The sequence below is a fragment of the Ambystoma mexicanum genome, chromosome 8, assembly GCF_040938575.1.
Source record: "Ambystoma mexicanum isolate Mex_15411 chromosome 8, UKY_AmexF1_1, whole genome shotgun sequence".
Classification (NCBI taxonomy): Eukaryota; Metazoa; Chordata; class Amphibia; order Caudata; family Ambystomatidae; genus Ambystoma; species Ambystoma mexicanum.
The window spans coordinates 449108681-449136261 of record NC_090929.1 but is presented as its reverse complement, the minus strand read 5'-3'; the positions used below and the strand labels follow the sequence as shown (position 1 = coordinate 449136261).

General features: G+C 45.6%; 1 protein-coding gene across 4 annotated transcripts in view; it reads left to right on the top strand.

The window, feature by feature from the left end:
• The first annotated feature begins 12621 nt into the window (after positions 1-12621).
• Positions 12622-27581, top strand: part of ENO1 (enolase 1) — a 220188-nt gene continuing 205228 nt past the window's right edge. For 2 of the 4 annotated variants that reach the window (XM_069610035.1, XM_069610037.1), the window contains exon 1: positions 12960-13074. The gene's annotated coding sequence lies outside the window, so the exon portion shown is untranslated. The other 2 variants (XM_069610033.1, XM_069610036.1) reach the window with 2 other exon arrangements.

Sequence of the window (27581 nt, the reverse complement as noted above, 5' to 3'; positions counted from 1 at the left end):
GGCCAAAATGAAATACTTCGGCAACAGAATCACCAAAGCTCCCAACACCCAAAAAGAACTGTTTAAAATCATAAACGAAATGAGAATCCCCCTGGCCGCAACAACACACTGATACCCCCACTGAAACTATGCAACCATCTTGCAGACCACTTCAAAAACTAAATCAGCACCATCCAACAGATCATATAAAGCAGACCAAGCAATCTCAACATGCAATCCACCCACCCATCCGAGGATTGCCAGAACAAACTCTGAAGCTTCCCCCAAATATCAGCAGAGACATTTTTCAAGCTGGTAAGCAATAGCAACAAAGCAGGCTTCCCCATGGATCCCTGCCCCCCAGACATACACAAATCAATCCTCACACAAGGAACACCCACAGGTTACTGCAGAACCTTTTCAACCAATCAATTTCAATAGGGAAAGCACCACAATCTTTCAAATCAGCATACACCAAGTCACTCCTCAAGGATACATCAGGCAACGTGGAGGACCTTTTCAACTACAGACCCATCTCCAACATCCTGTACCCAGTGAAACTACTCGAAACATACATCTAAAGAATAAGACAAGAATTCATAAAAGAACACCTACTGCTAGATCAGGCAAAAGTAGGCTTCAGAACGATGAGAGGAACGGAAACGGCATTGCTCTCAGTCGGGGACGATCTAAAGGCGAATGCTGGCTCGGACAAAAGAACACCTCTAATACTTCTGGATCTATCTGCAGCATTTGACACAGTCAACCACGACATCCTCATCGGGAGATTGGAAGAAATAGGAATCATTGATCTAGCCTTACTATGGATTAAATCCTTCCTAACAAATAGAACAGAAACCATATGGATCAAATCTTTCAAATCCACCTCAAGGGAATCTACTTGTGGAGTACCACAAGGATCATCTTTTAGCCCATTACTTTTCAACATATACCTGGCTCCAGTATTCAAGCTTATTAAAAGACACAGGCTCACATGCTACAACTAAGCTGACCACACACACTGGATGAACTCAAACAACCTCAAACTCAACCCAGGCAAAACAGAAATAATGATCGTATCCAAAGTGGAAAAAACAATCACTACATCCCATGGCCCACCAAACTTGGTACAGCGCCAGCTCCATCAACGATAGTAAAGAACCTGGGAGTTCTGATGGACAACGAACTAACACTTGAGCCACAAGTAAATGCTATAATCAAGAAATGTTTCTTCCTACTACAAGCAATAAAAAGGATCCAACCATTCCTCTCTTTCACCCACAAAACACTTGCCATCATCGCACTCATCATGTCCAGAGTAGACTATGCCAACAGCCTATACCTAGGAATACCATAATGACTGTTAAAGAAACTCCAGCGCATCCAAAATGCTGCGGCCAGACTCCTGCTCAAACTACCAAGAAGAGCAATATATTACTAGAGGACTGAATTTGATACACTGGCTAACAATAAAACAGCAAATAAAGTCCAAATACGATGTGCATAATGCGCAGAGCAATCCACGGCCGAGGAGCAGAGTTCCTAAAAGAATTAATAAATGTCTACCACCCGACAAGACCACTCAGATCAAGCAACGACATCCGCTTGCGCCACAACCATACAACAAAAGCAAATTTGGAGGATCATCTCTCACCTGGCACCAATAACCTGGAGTGAGCTACCAAGAAACATACGCAGCACAAGGGATCGTCTTCAATTCAGAAAACTACTCAAAACTTGGCTCTTTGCACCAGAATCAGAAAGAAACGACTAGGAAGCATATACGCAGCCGGAAAACAAGAATCCCAGAGAGGGAACCCATCACCCCTAACTTAATCTTCCATAACCAGAGGTCAGGGGGAGGACGCCATGTCCAAATACTGCTAGCCCACAGATGAAACATAGGTAGGTTAGGACATCACACGAGAATGGGCAGGGAGGAACCAGGAGGGCAGGGGGGACGACGCCATGTCCACCTACCGCTAGTCCAAAGGAAACATAGGTAGGTAAGGACCCCACACGAGAATTGGCAGGGAGGGATCAGAATCTTTCAAACTAAATATCGGCAACCGCAGGGTGGGGTAACACGCCTGCTCGAGCCAGGTACACAAACCACTAAAGTAATGTAGAGGAAAACTGCTACCCCTCATCATACCAGCCAACTAGGCGGACAAACTACAATACTGAACACATAAGATAATCACGCGCCTTGAAACACTTGTGTATAGGCGCATTACAAATGCCCTATCATATCATGTGGAGCAAAGAAACGCAAAGACAAAGAGGTAAAAAAGAAAAAACTGGTTCTGAGAAAGTCATTTGCTTCTGCTCCGTGCTGCTTTCTCTTGGAGCATAAAAACTCCTGTGCAATTTCCAGGCACCTTCCGTGACCGAGTGTGGATTTTATCCAGGCGTCTGTGTGCCTTTAAGGAGGCTTGGCTCCCCTGTGTCACGTGTGCCGGGAGGAAGTGAAAAGACGACTATGGACGCTCTTGCGGCATGAATTCTGGTGCTGAGGAAGTAATTTGCTTCTGCTCCGTGTTGCTCACTCTTGGACCATAAAAACTCCTGTGCAATTTCCAGGCACCTTCCGTGACCGGGTGCGGATTTTATCCAGGCGTCCATGTGCCTTTAAGGAGGCTTCGCTCTCCTGTGTCACGTATGTCGGGAGGAAGTGAAAAGACGACTACGGATACCCTTGCGGCGTGAATTCTGGTGCTGAGGAAGTCATTTGCTTCTACTCCATGTTGCTTACTCTTGGACCATAAAAACTCCTGTGCAATTTCCAGGCACCTTTCGTGACCGAGTGCAGATTTTATCCAGGCGTCTGTGTGCCTTTAAGGGGGCTTGGCTCCCCTGTGTCACGTGTGCCGGGAGGAAGTGAAAAGACGACTATGGACGCCCTTGCTGTGTGAATTCTGGTGCTGAGGAAGTAATTTGCTTCTGATATGATAGTTTTATATGATAGTTTATTTATATAGCGCCTATACACAATGTGTTTCGAAGCGCTTCAAGGCAAGGGAGGGAACAAGGGAAAAAACAATGATATTCTTACAGGCCATGAACAGTAAGGATGTAAAATTAACTATGGTACTTGGCCTGACGACATTTCAGATAGTGCAAGAGCTAAAACATAGATAAGGAAGGGAGGGGGAGAGTGGGAGGAAATGGAAACAGACAGGCGACTACCGTACTAGGCCTGACGACATTTCTGGTAGAGCCGGAAAAAAAACAAGAGGTGAGGGAGAGGGGTGCAGAAAGGTAGGGGAGGAACAAAACAAGCGACTAGCATATTAGGCCTGACGACATTTCAGATACTGCTGGAGGGGTGGTGGGGAGGAAAAAAACAGTAAGGGGAGGGAGGAGGAGACAGACGAGGTTGCTATCATACTAGGTCTAGGGATAATTCTGATAGAGTAAGTGCTCTTCTCCGTGCTGCTCGCTCTTGGACCATAAAAACTCCTGTGCAATTTCCAGGCACCTTCCGTGAGCGAGTGCAGATTTTATACAGGCGTCTGTGTGCCTTTTAGGAGGCTTGGCTCCCCTGTGTCCCGTGTACCGGGAGGAAGTGAAAAGACGACTACAGACGCCCTTGTGGCGTGAATTCTGGTGCTGAGGAAGTCATTTGCTTCCGCTGCTTGTTGTTTACTCTTGGGCCATAAAAGCTCCTGTACAATTTCCAGGCGCCTTCCGTGACCGAGTGCAGATTTTTTCCAGGCGTCCGTGTGCCTTTAAGAAGAACTGCGGCGTCAGCCAGTTATGGAAGCTTCCATTGAGCTTCAGAGGTCTACAGGGGAGTCTGTTTCTATGGATTCCCGACTGGTGGTTGCGGACAAGGCCTCTAATAATGTCCTAGTAAGTGAACAAAGGACTGGGCCCAAAGCTGGGATAAATGAGTCTGACCCATTTACGGGGGGATGCATAAAGAACCACCCATGACTCAGGCACCTTCCGTGACCGAGTGCGGATTTTATCCAGGTGTTCGTCTGCCTTTAAGGAGGCTTGGCTCCCCTGTGTCACGTGTGCCAGGATGAAGGGAAAAAACGACTATGGACGCCCTTGCAGTGTTAAGCCCTGGAGCATAAAGGGCTGGTATCGCTGTTTTGCGGAAGGTGGACTGTGACTGCTACGGATATTATTGTGAGGCATCTACGCTCCCCACTTGTAAGTAATTTGTTTGATTGGGCCCTCCACCTAACTTGAGCTCTAGATGAGGACCAGCTGATGTTTATAAGTCTGTAACGTCCCGCGAAGATTCGCTGTAGAACGTCCTCCCTGTTGAACTAGTGACGCCGGGCTGATTTGAAAACTTAAAAACGATTTGCTCTGCTGGGACTCAGCACTCATATTCTGCAGTTCATATAATCTGGATCTACAAGTTCAAGAGAACACAATTTAATACCACTACCTAACTGTGGAACTTGGGTTACATTGTGAGGGGGAGAGTCGGACTCTGGCAGCTCCTTAAGCTGTTGTGCGTGCCTCGCCCTGTTCCCATTTAATGGGCTAGTAGGAAACGGCTACTGCTTGTCCTGGAAAGTGGGGCTGCAACGTGATATCTTTGGGGGAGCTGCGAGTTTCTCTCTCCTATTGGGATTCTCTCTTATATTATTTACATTGTTTATATGCACTGTGGGGGCTACGATTTCATTCTCCCCCATTTTATGAGCTCAATTTGCGTAACAGAACTATCCGGGACTTTATGACCTGTGGTTTGTGGGTTAAGGATTGAACCAGTACAAGACTGAACTTTTTAAACGTATTTATATAACTAATTTTTGAACTATTTTTATCTACTCTTCGTAGTTGGAATTCTATAGGTATATATTTTTAGTGGATAATTGGCTCTTAGGTGCTTATTTATTTGTTGTTCTTGTGTTCCTAGGATCTGATACCTCCTTTTCTACTTTGTTTTATTTCTAAACTTCTATATACTGTGAATTTACTTACATGACCCGCAACGGACTGCGGAGTCAATCAGTTATGGAAGCTTCCATTGAGCTCCAGAGGTCTACAGGGGAGTCTATGTCTATGGATTCCCGACTGGTGGTTGCGGATAAGGTAATAATAATGTCCTAGTAAGTGAACAAAGGACTGGGCCAAAAGCTGGGATAAATGAGTCTGACCCATTTACAAGGGGGATGCATAAAGAACCACCCATGACTCAGGCGCAAGTAGACTCTCAAGATAAGATTGTAAAAAATAATAAACAAGGGAGTACTCCCTCTCGGTCAACTGCTAATAATTGGGCATATAAGGGAAAAGAAATGAATTCCATTGCCGCGGAAGAAGATCGTTTAGCGGCCACTCTAGCCAGGAATTTGGGGGAAGGGTCTGATGAATTCAGCGCTGCTTCTCCTAGTAGCAAAGAAAATAAGGAGGAGGGAGTACTAAACTTACACTGGCTTAACCATCCTTTGGTCGGAACCACTTTGCCTATCTCCATGATGGGAGACTCTAAACTCAATTGTTCTGAATTTTTGGATGGTAGTAAGTCTATTCCTCTAGTTCCTGACGCTAAGCACATGGTAACTTTAGATTCTAAAGACATCATGGTACCGGCATCAATTAAGGTTTTGGGATTAGACCCAAGCCATAAAACTATACCCAAATTGGGACAGGAGGTATCTCACATTTACTAAATCTCACATTTACTTAGGAGGCTATCCCAGAAGCCACGTCCCAAGTAGATAGCCTTTTTAAAACCCCAATGATGAAACCTCCACTAAGTCTCCCTAAATATAAACTCTACAAAAATAAAACGGCAGAACCAATACTGCGTTAAAAAATCTCTAATTACTTTGGCAAAAGAACTGCTGCTAGTACCGATATAAGATCAGTCCCCTCTTCACTAGCGGTTGCTAGTTTAGACTATACACCTAAATGAAGTAGTAAAATTACTCGAGGAGGGCTTGCACAATGAAATTGATGATATTAGTATCATCGAATGTGCCAATAAAGCTTTGGCCGAAAATGATTTAGAACCTAGATTATCTGAAACTAATAGCGTCACTCAGCAGACCTGCGAGCCTTCCTTTATGGGATGCCCATCCGACATCCCTAACTTCATAGATGAATACACTGCAAAACAGAATTGGCTAAAGGAAAGTTTTTTTTTACCAGAATCTACAAAAGATAACTTAAGTGACCCAATGTTACACCATACTTTGAGGGAAACTGACGAAAGGATCAGACTTACACAACCAACAGTATCTGTGCTAAATATGGTGCTTAGCTCAATATGATAACATATGGCCAGAAGTTAGATCCCATTCCCAATTGCTTACTGAAATATACTCTAGGCTACATGGCCTAGATAGATGTGAAGAACTGTTGAGGTTAATGAGGGAGGATAATTCACTACCCAAATTACAAATCTTTATGCCTTTGCCTCCAGTGAGTTCTATGGGCAGACAGGCTGGCCAACTTGGACATATTGTCGAAGAAATTGTAATTATAGAGCCAAAATGTGACCCTCTGAAGAAGCAGCACTCCACTTGTACCCCTTTTACTCCCTTGAAGGAAGTTGAGTCTGCAGTACCCATAGATACTCAGTCAGGTAGGGAAGTTCAACCAGATAATACTTCTGGTGAAACTGAGAGTCCCAACATAACTGAGAATGTTGAGGTTGTTGATTTAACTAAAGAAGATTCCCCAATTAGAAGAACGTTTTTGACGGGGAAAAAGCTTTTGAATCACATCAACAAAAAAAAATCAAAAGAAATTAGGAAAATGAATTTAATAACTAATTATTTCTTTAAGAATCGGGTACTGCCGAAGGAATGTTCTGTAAGGGAAAAGATTCCAACTGCAAACAACCTAAGGGGTTTGAAGAATTTGAAGGAAATTACTGCTATAGATCAAGGCACCCCTATTATTGATATAGAGACTGTGAAGGAAAAGGGTGAACTGCAGGCAATACAGCAAGGGACTATCAAGGAATGGGAAATTCAAACCCCTCTGAACATTGCTATAGGTAAGCAAAAGGATCTAACCCCAAGAAAAGTGGAGGAGGGGGGTTGGTCAGTCAGATGAACGAGGAGCCTACAGCTGATCATCTGGGGCTCCCGATCATGAAGGAACCTACAAGAAAATTAGAACAGACTGATCCTGGAAAGGGAATGCTCTGCCCTGAACCACCTCAAAAGGAGGCCCCTACAATTAATCCAACTGCTATAGAAAATGTGCACCCATTACCTAGCAATTAACCGGTATTAGTTAATATTGCCTCAGCAAAACACCTCCTTCAGGAAATATATATTATGAAAATCACTCCTGAGGAAAACATTGTGACTAACTCAGGAGCCAATTCAGAAATTAGGGAGGGCACTCAACCTGTTCCGTCAAATGGACAGGTCAGATATATATCTAGGGTATATTTGAAGGATACCCCATTTGATCAAAAAGATCAGCAAATGGGTCCCAGGGTTATGGGCGATCTTTATGTCCCAAAAACTCTGATCCCCACCGGGCGGAACCATACTAATTTCGGATCCACCAGTGGCCAAGATAGGAAACCTTTAAGCCCCAATAACATACAGAATGGGACGATACTAAGAGGGGCTAGGGGTCGGGAATTCCAGGAAGGAGAAAATAACCAACTCGATAGAGATATGGAGGAGATTCCTCTACAAACTCTGGGACCGAAAACATTGGATATCCTACGGCTAACCAGTCTCTGTGGGGCCGATATGCCAATCTACCTGAATCAAGGAAATATCCTGAAAATCTTTGGCCAGTTACCAGCATTGGCCTTGGTGTCTACCTATGACTTAGAAAGGATATTTTTCCCTATTAACGGAAGAATCGATTTGAGCAATATAGTCCTTAAGTCCAGAGTGGTTTATGACTTGGTATTGAGACAAACAGACGGGTTGAGAGAACTGGGCTTGAATACTGAGCCAGTGAATTGTGATGCAAACCCCTTAAAAGCCGATTTAAAATGGGAATATCGGGGAAACCTGACAACTGTATACCACACGGAATGATTCCCCCAACCCCAAAGGAGGCATCTACCAATAGGAAATAATGGAGATACACGGGATTGGGCCCAAGTTACCTCGGCGCCTTTAGGTATCTTGGTGATTAAAGTCTCCCTAAAAGAGGAGCAGTTTTTTGCCCTTTTGATTAATATCTACTGGCACCCGGGGATAGCCCTATTAGAGGACTTCTTATAAAAGATTACGGAAATGATCCTTGACTGGAGAAATACTTATAGGGCTGGGATAGTGATTCTTGCAGGGGTTTAAATTCTGATTGTTCAATTAATTCTGAGGCTGATGTTGGGGATCTGGGGGAGGATTTGGGGGGGGTCCCTTAAACAGGGGCCAGAAATACTCCCGGGGTAGACTATGGAACCTTTCTCTGGAATCTGTTGGACTTATATGTCTAAATGGCTTCTTTGATCAGCCCTGCCCACCCCGTCCAACGTGGCGAAGGGGACTCTCTTCGTCAATATTAGACTACTTTTTTGTAGATGAATCTCTGGCGCTAGTAGCCTTGGAAGTAAAGGTCACCTTTAAAAAACTGGAGTGACTATGGTACTCTGGGGGTTTATCTCCCTTTTCCCACTAGAGAGGCTGCTATAGGGGGAACCACTAACTTAAGAACAATAGGACACGGTACAGGGGTCCGTTAGTCCCCCCTAAATATTAAACTCTTCAATGGAAAATTGATAGAGCTTCTGAATAATACCTCCTATCTATGGAAACAAGCTGCTTTTACCAGACCAGGCTATGATCATTTTTTGAAAGATCTTCATGGCAGAGCTTTTGACTCCTTAAGAAAGGGTACAATTAAAAGAAACCATCTCCATACTTATAATGAAGACGTTTCCAAGGAAAAGGCTGTGGTCCGAAAGTTGCTTAGAGAGATATGTAATCTAAATACTGACAATTATATAAAAATACAAAAAGAAGGGCCATCAAACAGAAATATAAGAATTTCTGCATCTCCAAAAAAAATAGTATGTTACAAGAAGACGCAGAGATGATGCTCAGAGTTTTGGTAAAAAGAGATCTCAGGGCTTTATGGGGTTTGATGACTTAGGATCCCACTATCGAATTTGAAGAGGTACTTAAATTGATATGGGATGCTAAAAATTTAAGGGCGCCTGGGCCCAACGGACTAACGAATAATACTTTTAAAGTGCTACCTGAAAGGTGGGCCCATATACTCACCACATTATTTAGAAACATGGTTGACCGGGGTATAATCCCCACTAGCTGGCAGACTGCCCATATAGTTCCCATATTTAAGAGAGGGGATAGAAATATGGCTAAAAACTACAGACTGATCGTTTGATCGATGCGGACTGTAAGGTTTTTGCCTCCCTGTTGTTAACTCATGTCAATGACTGGATAACAAAAAAACATATTCTTAACAAATGCCAAAATGGGTTTAGGGTGGGACACTACATAAATTTAAATGGTCTGATTTTGTCTGCCCTTCAGAAGCCAACATGGAGTATATTTGGTGGAACTCTTTTTGTTGACTCTATTGACCTGTCAACTGCGTTTGACTCGGTCATTAGAGGGCGACTTTGGGCCAAATTGAGAAAGTGGTGCATGCCTGAGGGCCTCCTGAAATTAATTATGGCCATGTATGAGAACTCGGGGATTCATGTTCGGCTTATCCAGAAGAATCAGAACGTGGATTGGGGTCCGATAGGGTTGCTCTTTGGCACCCTGTCTTTTTAACCTCTACTAGGCTGATGTGGGTGAATTCCTCACTGAGGCAGGGCTTGTCAGTGCTAAACTGGGGTTGACTAGGTACCTGTGGTTGGCTTATGCCGATGATTTCCTCCTATTCGATCATACTAGAGTCGGGTTACAACGATTGAGCAATAAATTCCAACAATACGTGGAACTCAATGGGCTCAAGATTAATCCCAGTAAAATGCGTATTCTGGTGATCTCAAAGGGTAAAAAGAGTAAACGATTAGATTGGAAAATTGAGGGGGAATCCGTTAAAAGAGCTAAAAAAGTTCTGTATTTGAGCTTTCCAATTTTAGCCCAACCCTCGATCTCCGAACTTAAACTGCTTATTAAACATAAGGAGATTCCACTTACTACACAGATCATTAAGTTGGATAGAAAATATGGAAGATTCTCTCTGAAGGCAGCTGTGGATTTTTATGAGGGGAAGGTTACGCCAAAGCTTCTATATGGTATGGAGCTCCACTATATGGATATCCATTCAATCTGGGACACCATAGAAGGAATAATTTGGAGAAAGATTTTGAAACTATCCAATAGTATCCATCAGGTTTGAATTGAGTTTGGTCTCACTTAGAGCTAAATCTTCGTGGCGGTATATGGTCCCTTTTTGCTCCCTTCTCTGCCCCATAAGTGATTCTTTATATGTGGATTTAGGGAGAGTTCTTCTCTCTCAGGGGGGTTGTGCAGGTAACGACTACCTAAACAAGTTAAAGGTTCTATGTGATAAAACGCTTAATGACCTCTCCACCGACAGGGAAACCCTCAAGACCAATACAGAGAAAGTTAAGAAACTTCTCTATGTACTAGATTGGACCAATACGATTGAACGATTACATGCTTATGCCTCCATCAGTAACATCAAATATGAACACAGAAAAAGAGGAACCCTATCATTTATTATGTTACAATTTCCTAATCGTTACTACCGCACCCTCCTTTTGAAACTCAGATGGAATACTTTACCCACTAAAGAGGTTCTGAATAGAAGGAATCTGAGCAATGAAACTAAAACCCAGTGTAGATCCTGTAACAAGATAGGGGTTTTAGAAACAGCACGCCATCTTCTTCTAGATTGTCTCGAATTAACAAAAAGCAGGAATTTATACCTGAGCAAGTTCAATACTTCGGGGCTTCGGGGAGATGATTACATATGGTCACGATGTGTACCAGTTGCTAATCTATTATAAGGTCTAGCAGTGGCTAGTTCTATTAAATCGTTGGACCTTGTTACTGGTTTGGCCTGAGATAAGTTTGGCTGTCCTATATGGATATTCCGCTGTGATTCTCTCTCCTTTAGAGGGCTTCCTTTTTTGGGCTCGCGCCATATTCATCCTTTAATGTTTCGGCCTAGGCCCTGCTTTTTATATGAATCCTATATATGGAAATCTATAATGAATTATGTGACACTGTTTTTAATGCATTTTGCTATAATCAATTTGTATTGTGCTGGAAATCCTTTTATTTGACCTGTGTTATTTCCTTTTCTTTATCTTTCTAGTTTCTGCCGTTTCTTTTTCTCTTTTTGAATTCATTAAATTTGAATGTAAAGGTTTCTTATGTAAACCATATACAATAAAAACAAGTTTTAAAAACCTGCTAACCAAACTCTGAAACCTCCATTTCCCCATACACTTCTCATACAGAATTTCACACAGCCACTTCTCTGCACAGCAATCTGCACGTACTTCACCACACTGCAACAACAAACAACACATAACCCGGATCAACAACACATGGGGACTTGCACTGACCCGATAACCGCACTCAAGCTCAGCAGACGGTGCAAACCGAACTGAAGCTGCAAACAGGACATCACAGCTCTCACTCTCCTATTCCCACTACACCATACTAATCCCTTGCCTCTCCTTTTCAGATCTGCCAGAGCGCCTCGGTACCACTCTGGTGGTGACGGTGCGCCGTACAAATACCTTTAACATTAACATGTACCATAGCTCTCAACTCACACGCTTTTGGCGGGTGTCACCCGCCTTGTAAACAGCTGACTCACCCGCCAAGCCTCCTGCACGCCCATTCATTTCAATGGGCCTCTCACCCATAAAATCGGGTGTTTTCACCCGCCTTTGCGACACAAATGGTTGAGAGCTATGCATGTACTGGCTGAGTAATTAATGCTCAGACCGTTACTAACGTGTCGCAATCGAGCGCTCACTCGCGCTTCCCTTTCTTTAGTCGGCAATTAGGTAATTACTTCTAGGAGAGCAGGGCACACACTGTGCGCTCGCCGTAAAGCTTTCAAGGTTTCCCAGCAGGACTGTGAAAGCTCATGCGACGGCGCTAGGTCGGTCCCTTTTCCTGCTTACAACCTGGTGGAGCTATAGCACCGGTGTTGAAGCACTTGCTACTTTGCTCCTGCCTCCCGCTAATCCAACATTGACTAATACACTTTCACAACAACATCCACTTAATTAACAAAATGACAATGAGGTAATACTCATCTGATCTGCTGAGCATCAAGAGGAAGTAGTTTTGGTTGGATGGACATTATAGGAGAAATGGGCAGTGGTTAGCTGTGTTATTTTGTTTCATTAAAGGACTCATTCCAGCAGAAGTCTCTGGGAAATGTTGTCTTGTTGGGTTCTAGTTACTTTTAATGATGCTGTTCTCTGAGAATTAATTAGGGAAGCGTAATACTTTGCCTCTGTGTCTTTAATAGAATCATGATATCCCTGAACATTGGTTTGGAAAACCTGTATTGTACTTTTCAGGTGTACCACGGCACTTATATTCAAGGCCTGTGACTCATTCGATGAAAAGAAGCGACGCATCCTGTGCGTGTGCTATCCTGCACGTACAGCAGCTGCATCACTAACGGGCTTGATTGCGCATGCCCAAATCTGCGTGCTTGGGATCCGTAGTCTGGACATTTTAGAGTCAGGCGTAGAACTGTGTGTTCGTTGTATACATTGAATAATACGTCCTGGTCGCTGTGGCTGGCTTCAACATGGTCGTCAGATAGCGGCCACGCCCATACACGTACCTCTGCCCAGTGCTTGCGAATAAGCGGTATGTGGGCCGATTCTCTCGACCAATATCCTGAGATAGCTCTCTCGCGTTGGCTCCGCCCCGTCAGCTGTAGTAGGCAGTGCGTGTATAGCCACCGCCCTGTCGATACTTTATAAATAAGTGTGCAAGGGCTCGTCTCGCTTCTACTCTATTAAAAGCTTGAGCCCGTCCCCCCTGGTCGCAACAGAAGCAGCGCGAGCACCGGCCAACTGTCATCAGCGCGAGGTGAGCAGGTTGCCCCGATCCCCCCAGGCCCCACCCCCCCCTCCTTTTTTCAGCGCCACAGGTGCTACCGTTTGCTCCGCACACATCATGCGAGGGTGTAAGAAGGGCACAAGAGCAGAACAAAGGGGTAAGAGTGTTACAAAAACTGACCAGGCTAACGGTACTGCAAACGGATAGGAAGGAAGGCTAAGCAGGGCGGAAATTAACTTGAGAAGCGTTTAGTTGGCAAGCCTGTCGGGAGGGAAAGGGCAACTTGATATTTAATGAGGGGTAACCCTCCGCAATCCATGAGTTGGGGAGGGAGGGGTAGGGAAGTAAAGTAACTGGGGATGGTTAGAGGGGCGGGGCAAGAAAACGCATCTTGGGTGGCAGTGGACCATATTGGGACGGGTGGGGGGTAGAAACCTTAACAGTGGGGGTTATGGTGCACAAGATACCCGACTGCAGCGTTCGGGCGACGAGTGGGGTGAAAGCAATCACGCGTAATGCACGGCACTGTAGAACATCAATGATCGATGGAGGCAAAAGCTACGGCGCCCCCCGAGGTGCAGAGGGGTCAGGCCTGTGGAAGGCGTGTAAAGCGGCAACACACATTGGTGACAGTTTGGGAAACCAATGTGACAAGAGCGGAGGAGCGAGCTGTAGTGGGGAGTTAAAGGGGCGGTTAGAAGCTCGATGACCTGTAGTGTTGATCGGCCTGGTAATGGATCATTAAGGGAACTGGGTGAATGCATTGATTTCGAGAGTGGGCATAGGTTGCATGACTCGTGAAAGTAGCTGGGGAATTGGTGGCTAAATATAGAGTGCGCACCGAAGGGCCAATGGGCTCTGCAGAGAATTTCTGTCCGATGGCTACTTTGGGGAGAAAGCGGAGGAGCCTTGCAGTAGGAGGGGTAGGGACGAAATACCTTCACTTGCCAGGAGGTCTGTGCAAGATTATTGACGGGAGCCATGAAGAATATTATCCGAGGATGGGTATGGAGAACCAAGAAGAAACAGTGCCCTCTCAATCCCCATGAAAACATGTGGAGTCGCTCACGAGGTTTTGTACCATTCATAGGCACACAAAGGGAAATTTAGGAGCTTTTTGATTGTACATCCCTTTCAGATTTAACCGTAACTGCTGCGGCGTGATGTCAAAAAACGAATAGTCTGCACCACTCGAGGGAAGACAAAGTTGAGGTTGTGTTAGGGAGGGGCTGATTATAGTATTCTTAACACGCGCATGGTGAAAGTGGTTAAGTGATCTGGCTAGCTGGTGACTGGAGTCTGGTGTATCGAGACTTTGCTGGAGCAGGTGGTGTAGAAGGGGGACGTGACAGGTGCTGAATAGGGACTAAAAACCTGATATGTTTAGGAACATGGAGGCGCAAGCCCTGCTGGCTCTTGGGGAGGTGGCACAGTAAATGGTAGGTTTCTTGTACTTCAAATGTGCTGTAATTTTAAGTAGCGCGGCCTTTGTTATAGTTTGTTTTAGTAATAGGGTAGAATACTGATGCAAGCGGAATTAAACTATTCTAGCTACATTTGGAAGCTAATGGGGAATGACGATACACAGGGTTGGAGTCTGGAGATGGCATACCACAGGAACCTGTGTTTCGTAGCCATTCTTATATCCAGAGTGGCAATCGTGCGCCTCTACCAGTTTTGGCTTTGAGGCAAGAAACGAAACGTAGTGTACTGCTTAAAGCTATTAACCCCTTCCTTAAGCAAAGATTAATTCGGAGCTAGTGCGAAGAGCTGGCCATCCATATGGTGTTTTCAAAGGCGGGGGCGTGGGATTACGTCAACCTGATAGCAACGCTCCAAGGTGGGTATGCCATAATCCAGGACAAGCCGATGGGACAACTGGGCTGCACATGTTTTTTAAATTTTTTTATTGGGGGGGGGGGGTGAGGTATCGGGTGATTTTAGGAAAAATAGCACCCACAAGTTGCGCTGCGGCCCTGTCAGCCTTCGGGCCTAGTTGCCCAGGCTTTGCGGTGGATATATTTCAGAATCAACGGTTCTATAGGGTTATCTCCAATATCAAAGGCCGCACAGAAAACACATTATTTTCGGGCCATTTTGTGCGGCTGCCTTTAATATTCGAAACACACCCCACCCCATAATCCCCTTTAAATTGGATCAACCCACGAAACTCTTTTCAACCCTACCTCACAATCATACACCTTTTCCCCAGAAATGCGCAAACACACACTCCTTCCCCATACCCACCACAAACTCACCTATAATACACGCTCTTACCCTGCCCATCTCGGCCAACCCCTGCACGCACTCTCGAGTGCAGCATGGGTGTGACAGTTAAGATTTAGAAAGACCCCTCTGAGCGTTCTCAGGGCGGTCTTTCTTTCATTTTCGAACAATTACCTTGGTCCTGACGACATGAGTGATTAAATAAAAAAAACTCTAAAACGTAAAAAGGATTATCTGAGATCCGTGGAGACCTCTTTAATAGATGCCAGATAATCCGGGCCATCTGCCAAGACAGAGGAAGATATGATCGAGAGTGGGAAGAAGTAGAAGTAGGTAGAACAGGCGAAAGAGCACCGAAGTAATTCCAGATTAACATCTGAGACCTGGTTTATCGGAGTGGGTGAGATGACATGCGCAGAGAACTGTAAACGCCCCCTCAGAAGCTCTCTGCCTATAATATCAATATAATGAATTATGCAGTGTCATAACGAACCCAAGGACTGTCGGAATACACGATCCGGCGGGGGTTAATTTGGTATATTTTGTTTGCAAATGTAACCCAAGTAGCCACTCTGCAATATTAGAACGGTACGATAAGACTGCAAGTGAAAAGGCGTGTGCATTACGCCATACCGTATGCAGCTTCTGGATTTGTCTTGCCTTTTTGCTCCCCCGGGGCAGGGGTGCGGAGGCACGTCCCTAGCAGGGAGCAAGCAGCCTATCGTTTTGTTGCTCACCGATGTCCTTGGCAAGTGACCTCCGCAGCATTTCCTGGCTGTGATGCAAGACGTACAGTACAGTGCGAGATCGTTGTTTCCAGGCAACTGATGAAACACGCCTATCATTTCTACAACCCTCGAGCTGAATCAACCGCTCTCCCGGGAGGAGCGTTGCAATTAACAGTTCAACTGAAATGTCTGCAAAGTAACAGGGATGTTTGACTAAACTCGTGCTAATGCAAACTGTAAAGAAATGCAGCGCGATCTATGCCCCCCGCCCCCTAAATCCGATGTATCTATATTGGACAAGCCTATTTCAAGTGCCGCAATGGGGACGCAGTGAGGTGGTAAATATTGCTATGACCTCGAAACGCCCCTTTTCGGTACCGTTGGGCCTACAGCGTCACTTCTGCAGCAGCGATCAGTGACCACAAACTGCATCCTAAGGCGCAGCCAGATAAATAACCCTGCGGATAAGAGAAGCTACCCAAACAAGTAGCAAAAGGCATGTGAACTTGAAGTACCACACTGACTTGCATGAGTCATGGCCGATTCCAGCTGTAAACCCGTGCAGCATCTGGTGTGCCGTTACACCATTATCGTGTGCCCCATATTATTGCTGGACTATGTACCCGCATACGATAACTGCACACGATTCCAATCCTCGACATTGCGTTTTTACGAAGGGTAACTAGTGCACACACGCCATTATTTACGGTATTGTAAACATGTCCAGTAGTGCAGCATGTATGTATTCGGAGGCTAGGAACAAACACTTCACCGTTTGGGTTGCCAAATGCGTCCGGGTGTTTAAATCTGACGTGGTTTGATGCCCCACGAGTTAATTGTGTTGGTGTTACCCTTATATTATTCCCCGCCATATCAATTGATGTTTGGAAATAAATCTCACTGCAGTCAATCCATTGCAAGCCAGGACAAAGTCCACATTAGCATCGGACAGCGGATAGTGCAAGGATCGATTATTTTCAAGGGCACATGTACCGCAGTACTACAAGCACGTACCTAGGGTTGGACACAAAAAAAACACATCTCTAACCCCTTCACCCAGACATTCTGCGGGTTTAGCAACGACTAGATTTCCTGTCTGCCCGTAAAGCCAGTAACCCCTCCCCGGTGACTCAATGGGAAATGACACAGTAAACCAAAAGAAAAAAAGGCAGAGCTCCCCAGATCAAGTTTATTCCGAGAACTAGGACTGCAGGGTGTCATGATACAACATGGCTACAAGGTTCACCTGGGTTCTGCACTTAGGTCGTATTCAGCAATGCGCTTAGATGCTACGGTCGAAGTTTATGCGAGGGGGGGCTTTCTCATTATTTGCAATTCAGATCTGGAATTCAATTGGTATTATTGTGACGTAAGAGGGTACATCCGATGAGCAATGCGAATGCCAGAAGTTTTGGCGTCTGCCCATATCTCGTCCCGATGACCGGGAGCATGAGTACAATCTGAGTTACCCCGCCTCCATCTGCTGCAGCCCCCCCTTCCGGTGGGAATCCCACAGATAATTTCTATTTCCAGCACTGTATGTGTATGTATATACGCAGAAATCTACGGCATTGGTACTTCATCTAGACGAAGATCTGTGTGTCAACGTAGAGGTTCTACCCATCTCCGCGTTTCAGCCATGCCTATATATTCGGGCTCTATATGCACCCATTCAAAAACAGGGATATTGAGGACAGTGAGCAGAAAATGGGGTATGCTGCTGTCTCCCACCATGTTTTATGAAGGCTGCATTCCTGAGCTCCTTTAATGCTCACACCTGCAACTGGAGACTGGGCCTATGCTCTTATATGATCGCCACACTCCAGGCCAGAGACATCTGTACTAGTCCACATGCAGTTTATATTTTGTTCTTTCATCTCAGTGCAGTTCAACACTGAGGTAAAACATTTTCTGCTCACTGTCTTCCATAATTTCCCCATTTCTTTTAAATGGGCGTGTTCAGTGCGTGAACATATGCATATGACTGGACAGGGTAGAGCAGATCTCTGTGTGTGTGTGTATATTATAAAAAGACAGTTTTGCAATGCCAAATACATAATGCAAAAATCTAGGACAGAGTTGGTACTTAATCCAGAAGATCTGTGGGCCAAAGGCTCTTCCCATCTCCACAGTCCAGCCATTTATATATGATCATGCACTGCATATACCAATTGAAAATAGTGGTATTTTGGTGACCGTGGAGCGAATATGGCTTACTTCCATGTTGAACTGCAGTGAAATGAAAGGACAAAATTGTATCTAGTACTTTGACCTGATCTACCCAATGGATGTCCAACCTTGCCAACATACTTGGGACTGCCCAAGCACACATTGAGCCCCTTGTGCACCCCTACTATACATTCTAACTTAAAATAAATGTTCTTCTCCTGCACATATATTATCTGAAGATGGCTCTTACACAGGTAGCTTGATGCTTCTATTAAATAACTGCTGTATGTTAACCCTGTGGATACCTCTAGGCCATTGCTCCCTGCGGTGAAACTGCTGATCCTTCTCACTATCTTGGAAGCTGCCTGCTCCCAATCTCCTAATACATCATTACTACACACCCCCTTCAGGGTTCGAAATTGAGGGGAGCTGGGAGCTATTTAGCTCTTACTTGTAGCCTAGCAGATCCTGGTTGGCTTGAACCCAACCGCTACCAGGAGCGGTTATGATTCCATACAATTCCATTTTCTACTCGTAGCATTTTTCAAACACTTAATTACTTTCATGGGACCAGAATATTTGGATGATCCTTCCATCCCATTTCTTTCCATTGTATCGTAGCGTACTCTCCCACTTAAGTCACAGATCCATTTCTTTTTACACTGCCCATGAATTTCTAGTCACACACTCCTTGTACTTCGGAGTTTCCAACATTTTGCAAGCAATACAACTCCTTTTATCTTTCTGATCCCTAGCCTTTCATTCAGCCATGCTAGTGAAAACTTACTATTTGATTCTCTGCCCCTCACCAAATGGAAAAGTGAAACTCCTGTAGCACTGAGGCTTTACTCAAAACAATTCATTCAATTAGCTAAAGCGTGTTGTATGCAATATTCTAACGCTCTATTCAATCTTTCCACCATATTACTTGTTTCAGGGTGATACACTGATGAAAATGTCCATCTAAATCGGTGGTCTTCAAACTTTTAGGTATGCCTGCCACCCCTGCCCCACGCCCGAGTCCAAATGGCTAACTATCGCGTGCTGTCACTGCACCCTACTTAGACCCATAATAGACAGTGGGCTCTCCCATCAGTCTCTGGGCTCCTTAATCCCAGTTCTACACAGTCCCTAGGCTCTCCCCACCACAGACCCAGGGCTCCCATCACTATCTCATGTCTCCCACCCATCCTGCTCCCAGCACAGTCCCATGGCTCTCTGACCCTGCTCCCAGCAGAGGGCCAGGGCCAGTGGCGGCTGGTGAGATTTTTTTTAAGTGCAGGGGCATACATATTTCCTCCAGACATGTAATAGCGACAATGTTGGAAGGGAGCCTGAACGAATAAAGGGGCTTTAGGGTTTTTCCCCCAGTAATTTTAATGGGTTATAATGTCGCATTTTAGAGCATACTTAAAATAAAAATACATGGTAAAAAGCTAAGCAGTTTGCAATTGGCGCTGGGTGTCCAGGGGGGCAGGCATGATATTTTTTACTTAACATCTGATAATGTCCTATAAAGCTACTGTCCCTGTCCCCTGGGCCCCACAGTGCCTAACACAATCAACACGATTATGTGTGTATGGAAGGCGCTGGGGGGCCCAGGGGAAAAGCATGGTATTTTTGACTGGACCTCTGATAGATGTCCAGTAATAAAATACCATCCCTGTGGGCTCCACAGCGCCTCAGGAGGATAGCTGATTTTGGCAGGTGGGTAGGGGGATTGTGCAACAAAGGTATTTTTAAAATGACTTTGTTGTACTACCCCCGGCCCCGCCCCCCCGGAACCCTCACCCCGCTTGCCAAAATCGGCTCCATTGGACCAACTCAAACACTCGCGCGCATATACGCACTCGCGCGCATATTTGCACTCTCGCGCGCACACATACACACGCTCACACAGAAAGCACTCTTTGAAGCCATCATCATACACTCCCTCATAACACAAGCATACACGCATCCATACACCTATTTAAACAAAAAATAAATTAACATAAACTACCAGCGTTCCAGCTCCTGCATCATGAACAGGAATCTGGAAGCAAGAGCTTCCTGGTGGGCCTGTGTGGGGGTGCTGAAACACCCCGCTCCAGGCTGCTCTGTCCGTATGTACGATGAGGCGCTGGAGCTCCCCCTCGTGCATACATGCAGTTCCCCAGCCAGCATTTCCAATGAGCTATGCAAGGCTTGTAAATCAAAACACCCCCAGCCTACATGGCTCAGTGAGCATGCTCGGCTGGGGAACTGAACTGTCAAAGGGGACATTATTTCCTTTTGATAGTTCAGCTAGCTCAGGAGCACTCCCTCAGCTAGAAAATGCAGCTGAGGGAGTGCTCAGTGTTTCACTGGGCTGGCTCATGGTCTCCTCCATAATGGGTGAAGGGGCCACTGGGGCGATGCTCCCTCGCCCATTGTGGATGAGCTGCCAGTCTTGGACTGGACTATAGGGCAATGCCCGAATAAAAAATGCATAATGCTAGTATGGGCCATTTTTTTGGGTCAAAATTTGCCTCTTTTTTTGCCAATGTGGGTCGTTTTGATGAATTCACTATGCAGCTAGTAGATTTGACCATTGTTATTGAATAAGCCCCGCCCCCCCTTGGGGGGCATGCCCCAGAGTTTGAAGACCTGTGATCTAAACCGAAATCACTACAACATTCTCTGATTTCATTGGCCCTAAACTCTGGTCCATAATCACGGAGTACTGATTCAGGATTTCTTTCCCAGATGTCCTTCCCTCGTAAAAAAAAAAACATAATCGAAAAATGCTACTCACCTTGATGTATTCACAGTAGCACTTTTATTGATCCACCAATACTAACAGAATGTTTCCTTCCTCTAAACCTTCAAAAGGACCTAAAATGATTCCCAATTTCATCCAGTTACCAGTAGGCACTGGAAGGGGATTGAGTGTTAATTTACTAGTCTCCACATTTGATCACAATTTGCCCAAGGTACAATCTTACCGTTTTTTCTATCTGTGTCCATTGCTGGCCACCAGTAGATTTCCTGTAACTTCCTCTTTGTTATAGTAATCCTGGGATGACCCTCATTTGCCAACTGAATGACTTGTATTCCCAGCAGGTCACGAGGTGTCACTTTACATCCTCTCATAAACCATCAATTTTCTAAAGATAATGTTTACATATGGTTTGAAACGAATGTTGGACTGTTTAAAGAATGATTCCTTCTTTTTAATATTATGCATACAATGTACTAGTTAGGTTTCAGAAAAAAAACTAAGATGGCGCCCCGATGAACCACATTATAAGGTCCTCTTTAACATTTTGGAACCATAATGGAGAAAAACAAAGATGGCGGCACGTTGACTCTCGAAGTTTCACTTTCCTAATGCTCTAGAGGAAATCTCTAATCATGTGCTTACGTCCTTTATTTTCACTTGCGCACACCTTTCTGCACTAACATTGAGGTCCTCCTTTTATTTTACGGGGCACATGCATGCTCACCTTGCTCTTGCTCCTTGTCGTGATTGGATTCAACACGCCCTCTCCTTTCTGTGCGTCCAACAGGGTTGCCTCTTGGGATGGGTCTCTGAATCACTCGTCACCAATTGATGTAACTGGTATGTTAACCCCACTGACTCCTCTGCACCCTCACTCCCTGCAGTGCAACCACTGATACTCCCACTGAAACTGATATTCTTGGAAGCTTCCTGCTCCCACCACTCTAGATTGTAACCAACACTCTCAATCTACTAATACATCACTACTCCACGATCAAACGCTAATCCTTCCTTATTGATCTGCCTACTATCTTTTCTTTTATTTCACTCTATATTCAGGTCTTTGCTTTCAAAAAGTCTAAGGTCCTGTGTTCACCAGGGCAGGGACACAACATACCTGTATCTTGGACACGGGAGACCACTATGGTGAACTGGCACAGTATGATGTATGAACACATAAAATGCCATTGGAATTTAAAGATTGCTCTTTTAGGCAAATTTCCCTCTTTACTCTGTGGACCCACAAACGTTTTACTTTTGTTTTTTGACCTGTCCTGGCTTTGTACAGAGAAGTAAAGCCTTCAGCTCCACTTCCCTGGCCTTTTACTCATTTTGTCATGGGGAAACTCCTCAGTCCTTAGACTCAGTGCTCAGAAACTATTTCCCTTTTTGTGTTTTACTTTTAACCTGTTTGGGTAACTTTTTAACAGTGCACACAGCATCTTACAATGCAGTGCACTGGGGGGTACTTTTGTATCGCCCTAGAATTGTTACACTTCGATTTGTGGTTATTTTTAAATATGCCTAAGGACTAGCTGGTGGCAGCAATGACATTTTTTGCATTTATTTTAGTGTGCACATTCACGTTTACCGCACCTGGCTAGTAAACGTGGTCAGTGTCCTAAAATGGCCAAGCTACAAGGTCTTTCACTTGTCATTTTGCCATTTTCTTTACTTTCATTTGTATTGCACGGCCATGGACCCTGAGGTGTAAGGGCGCGGACAGGACAAACGGAAGAGAGAAGGAACGCCTTTTTCCTACCTTCTCGTGTCAGGAAATACCTAATCTGTTCCTGCATTTGCCTGGGAAAGCCACTGCATTTGTGGCCTAGTGCCTTCTGTTTGTGTGTGGACACAGGAAGTTGGTGGGACCGTCTGGTCCCAGTCCACAAACTGTGGGGCCTGAAAGTCTAGTGCCGCATGCATGGGTGAAATCCACAGTGGTGACCGCTGCTGGCTGAGTGGTGCCGATCCTTACCATTTAAAGGGCCGAGTTTCATAATTCAGCTGAATTTATAAGGGGAGTACTGCAGTCATTCCAGGAGATCTGCAACAGAGCAAAGTATCCTGTGTAGCTGACTAAAGACCCGCGGACGAGACTTGGAAACTTTCCTTGAATTTCCCCAGAGAAGCCCTGCTGGACTACCTGATCCGAGACGACCCTCAGACCAACTTCCTGCCAATAACTGAGGCTTAAGGAGGCGGTGACTTGGTTGAGTATAGGAAGACTCTTCTTCAATTGGACACTTATGCACCCAAGACGAATAGAATGATAAATTGTTACAATTCTTATACCCGGAAGAAAATGAAAAATGAATCGGTTGAGTATGGCCGTGCCGTAAGAACATTGGTGAGTACATGTGAATTTAGGTCTGGATGGGGACAGATTAATTTATAAAAGATCAAATTATTATACACACAACCCAGTAGTTCAGGAGAGGTTGTAGATAGGTGGGAACCCCACTCCTGAAGAGGCAATTGCGTTTGCGTAAAAGGTGGAGCACACACAGTTGTGTTCCTGAATGTTAAAGGAAAAGTGTTGCAGAAGCATGCAAAACTTACCCACGTAAACATAATCCTCAAAGGGAGCACTAAAAAGGAAGACTCCAGAAACGTGAGGCCAAGAGGGGAAAAGAGTCTTTAGCGTTCTCAGATGGTGAGAAAGGGAGGTGTTGGATGTGTTGTAGAGTGGGCCATTTCACCAGCTCATATGTCCTGCTGTCAATTAAGTGTTCGAATTGTGGCCTAAAGGGTCATTTTGCGGTTGCGTGCTGCATGAAGAAGTGTCATGCATTCAGGAAGGTGAAGATGGCGAGAGCTCAAAAGAAACACTGTGTGGTGGTCATGCAGGAAGCTAGAGGATTATTCTCACATGGTGTCCAAATTGCAAGATCAGAATTGTTTGCTCCCAAGGGAAAGCAATGGTGGACAGTTGCTCGCCTTATATGATTGTCTAAAAACTGGTGGGAGAAATGTCAGGCGGGCCTCAAAAGTACGCTCAAGCGATCCAGCATCAAGGACCCTGGAGGCTATGAGGTGTCTAGGATTGCCTTGAAAGGGATGTTTCAGGCTGTGGTAGAATACAAAGGAAGATTAGCAGTGATCAATGTATATGTGGCAAAGAAAGGAGTGGACATTTTAAGGTGGTGGTATCAAGCAGTGTTGGGAATTAGGCTTGATCCCAGGAGCGTTGAAAGAAGTATTCAACAATAAAGTGCAATGCTTGCAGGGATTTATTTGCTCACAGGATTGTGTTGAAGTCTGAAGCAAAACATCTGTGCCAGAAGCGAAGGCATAGTCCGATATCGATCAGATAGGTTGAAGCTGAATTAAAGAGACTTCTTGAAGGAGGCATAATTAAGGGTGGAGGAGGCGGAGTGGGACAGCCTCATCGTGGTGGCATGCAATAAAAACGGAAAACTCAGGATGTGCGTAGACGTCGGGGATGTTAATAAGATCATTGTAGCCGACAAATTCCCACTTCCTATGTTGAACAGTGTCTGAGATGCTCTGATGTTTACAAGCCTTGACATATCAGCAGCTTATTAGATACTTCTACAGAGGATTGGCATACTTTGACAGCATTCATTACGCGGTTTGGTCTGTTCTGCTTTCACAGTATGTCGTTCGGATTATCATTCGCAGTGGCAATATTTCAGAGGGTGATTGAACAAGATTCTTAAAGGAATCAAGGGTACACCGGTGTACCAAGATGACATTTTGGTGTACGGGAAGAATGCGTTGGAGCATAAGAGGTTACATGAGGCATTAAGCAAATAAGGGGTTGACAATTGAACAGAGTAAGTGCCATTGCAGAATGAGGGAGCTGGAATATCTTGGTCATGTGGTGAGTTGGTAGGAGTTATCGCCCCAAGGTGGATGCCATGAGAGATGAGAGGCTCACCAGTACACAGGAATAAGGATGAGGTTTGGGTGTTTTTAGGCCTAGCAGGATTTTTTTTTTTACTGTTTGTCAACATTGCTCCATTGTCAGAACCCATTTGCAGATTGAAAGTAAGCAGTGGAGTGGAATGGGATGGGAAGTTGTTGGGACTGATTTTCTATACTCTGGCCTGGTGGACAGATGTATAGCAGGCCAACCTATATTGTGACAGGGACAACTCAGGGAAGCTGTAGCAAAACCAGTTTAGGTAGGAGCAACAGGCGGTCTAGGCTAAGTTCTTCAGAGGTGGTGAGCTTGTAATGGGTCCACAATGAGGTCACACAAGGGAGTCACAAATTGCACTTAGACAGGGTGTATACAATAGTTATTTAACTATGGCCAAAACACACTATAGAAAAAGGAATTGAAGCAGGTAGACTTATCACACAATACTATCAAACTAAATACATGTATACATTCACTTGGTTCAAATGCACACTACAAATCAAATACTCCTGCAAAGGAATGAATAGACAAGTAATATACACAAAAGGTCCACAGAGATGATGGCTAGCTAAAGTGTCCAGCCAGAAGTTGCCAGGGGCCTTGTGCCCTATTGGTCAGGATACAGTTTCACAGAATTTAGGATGCATAAAAAAAAACAAATTCAGGTAGGGTCTCTGGGGTCCAGTGAAGGGTTCTTGGAGTTAGGGTGCAATGTGGACTAATGCCCAAAATGATCCCCAACAGTCAGAAGGCTTGCAAAGGCCAGCATTGGCAAAGCCAATAGTGTTAGATATTGGATTATTATAAGCCCATTGACTTACAATGGGAGTAGTATAGGGGTAGGTTAAAAGCTCAATAACTTACCCCCCTTACTCCGAATCCTCCCCAGACTTCGTAGAACAAAGGAAGGGTCGTATGTTGCTTTTTCCCTCAAAATCCACGGTCCTCGATTTTCGGAGTTTGCCGGTTCGAGCTTCACTTGGTTGGTGTCTTTTGCTGGTGCATCGACTTTCGTGGAGGAATGCAAAAATAAACGATGCAGCACCTCTCTCAGGACTGGACTCGTGTCAGGTAAGCTGGTTTCGGATGGGGCATGCCGCGCACAGCAATGCAACAGGACTCAGTAGCCTCAGTCAGACATTCCGGTCTATTTTGGGTCCCCTTTGTGCTAGGACGTCAGCATTTCGCAGGAAGGAGCCTTGCAATGGCAGCGGAGGGTGTACCAAGGTTCGGCAACAAAGTTAGCAGGGTAGCCCAAAAACAAAGCTGGTCAGCTACAGGACAGTTCCAAGGCAATTTTGAATGTGGTTTTTGTGCTGGGCACCGAGCAGATGGCAGGAATGGATGGTTGTGATGCTGGAAAATGATTGGAGGGACAGGGCCTCCGTATTGTTGTCCTGTACTGCTTTTTATCATGTGTTCTGTCGTGTTTTCCGCGCTGGAGTTCACGTGGGACTCTTGGCGGTGCAGCTCTTTTGGTTTGGTGAACAGACCCGTGCGATACTCTTATGGCACCCGTGGCTAGGGGTACAACCCTGTGCCCCTAGTGTATGTTTTTGGGCACCTGTGTGTGACCCACTGAGCAGGGTACGGGCTGGTGTCAGCTCTGTGCTGAAATGACTGGTGCCCCGAGTGTCCTCCATTTTGGGATGCCCAGGCCCTGTCATTGGAATCGGTAGATTCCTGATGGAGACAAAATGGCCCCCATGGCCTCTTGCCTTCCATCCCCTGTTACCTTGATCTTCCCGGAGTCCCGGGAAGCCCTGCCTCTGTCCCTTCCCCCTGACTGGCTGTTGGGTGGAAGTTCCATATATGGTAGTGTGGGGAAGTGCCGACCAGACTGGCTGGAGCCTTCTCAACGACCGTATGTTGTGGGTACGCCTGTGGGTGGGACCTGGGTGAATGGAGTGTGTGACAAATATACATTCTATGTTGTGGCTGCCTAGTATCTGGTGTTTGACACAATGGTTGAGGCAGCCTTGCCCGAAACCGGTATGAATGCAGCTTGGAGTGTTGAATGGCTCGGTACTTGTCCCAATACCCTGCCTGCATGAATGCCCGTAGTCGTGATTGGATGCTTGACTATGACCCAGTGGAATGAATGGGAGATCAACAGTGTATCTGGGGACCTCTCGCTGCTAGGAATCGTGTAGGGAAGCTGAAGTCCACTACGACGAGTAACTGGAGTAACTGAAGCTTAACCTTGAGCCCTGCTGGACGAGATAATTGCTGTTGCTCTCCTTCGCAATCTGAAAGCTGATGTGCCTCAAGAACTGACCCAGAGAGGACCGGTAAGGCGCCCTCTTCCCGAGCTACGAGGGACCATTGTGCACAGCTGATCTTTGCCTAAGCTCCCTGGTAGACAGACCTTCGACAGGCTGCTGACCCGATACAGGGATTGCTGTGGAACTCCAAGGAGAAGCGCCCGGACTGTTGTCCGCCACTGTCGACGACCGCCGTCGCCGACTGGAGCCGCCGTGCTCCCGTTGCCTAAGAACTTCATTGATCCAAGGACGCTCTCGTCCACATCGTCGCCGCTGTATCCTGCTGGAGAAGGCCTGACCGTCGACACGCTGAGGATCATCCACCGGTGGGTTTCCCGCCACCCAAAGACCACAGACGCCGATGACTCGACGCCCTTGCTGGGCCACAGTTCTTCAACTCTTTGCGGTCCAGAACTATCGACACTGAGGTGCCCCGCACGCCTCTTCCTGGCAGGACGTTTACGCTTCCCCGTAAACGAGCACCGCTAGGAACGACGCGGCCACTTCACCGTCGTAGCTCGACCTGTCCTCCGTCGGACGTTATACGACCCGTGAATCCTGCCTGAAAGGGAGGATACTCGAAGGGTTGTCGATTCCCCCGACAAGGAACGCTACAACGCCAGGTACTTTGGTTTGCAGAAATATTGG